Raw genomic sequence first — 494 nt, 5'->3', positions numbered from 1 at the left:
AAGACTTTCACTGCTGCTGCAAAAGATGGTAATTAACCCAGACAACTTGTAAAAAGAACTCTGCGACATCACTAACGATTATGGGTAGCAACAGAAATCTCCCAAAGCTCAGCCATTCGCTTCCGGAGGCAACGACAAGGGATCGACAGAATCCAAACACGCATTTTTTCCACAGCCAGGAGGTAACGAGAAACACTTTTCATCCGATAAAAAATTTCTCCCCGGCCGGGAATCGAACCCGGGTCTCCCGCGTGACAGGCGGGGATACTAACCACTATACTACCGAGGACTGCGTTTTGAGTCTCTTGCGAAACTGATGAGTTCCACCTCGGTGTACTTATTCATTACCTAATGCGTGACACATATTTTCGCTACAATATCGACAATTCACTCATTCCGTCACAGTTATTGGGAGCGCTGAACACAGTGTAGGCGCCCACGCAAGACCACGTGGCGGCAGCTCCGTGCGACGTGGCACCGTTCTCACGTCAATG

The 494-nt window shown here is 49.2% G+C and overlaps 1 non-coding gene across 1 annotated transcript; it reads right to left on the bottom strand.

Moving 5' to 3' along the window:
• Positions 1-217: 217 nt before the first annotated feature.
• Trnad-guc (transfer RNA aspartic acid (anticodon GUC)) lies at positions 218-289 on the bottom strand. Its single transcript has one exon. It is a non-coding gene; the product is annotated as a tRNA-Asp (tRNA).
• Between the last annotated feature and the right edge of the window lie 205 nt (positions 290-494).

This window comes from Schistocerca nitens, chromosome 10, assembly GCF_023898315.1.
Source record: "Schistocerca nitens isolate TAMUIC-IGC-003100 chromosome 10, iqSchNite1.1, whole genome shotgun sequence".
Classification (NCBI taxonomy): Eukaryota; Metazoa; Arthropoda; class Insecta; order Orthoptera; family Acrididae; genus Schistocerca; species Schistocerca nitens.
The sequence above is the reverse complement of the archived record's forward strand: the minus strand, read 5'-3'. Positions and strand labels throughout refer to the sequence as shown.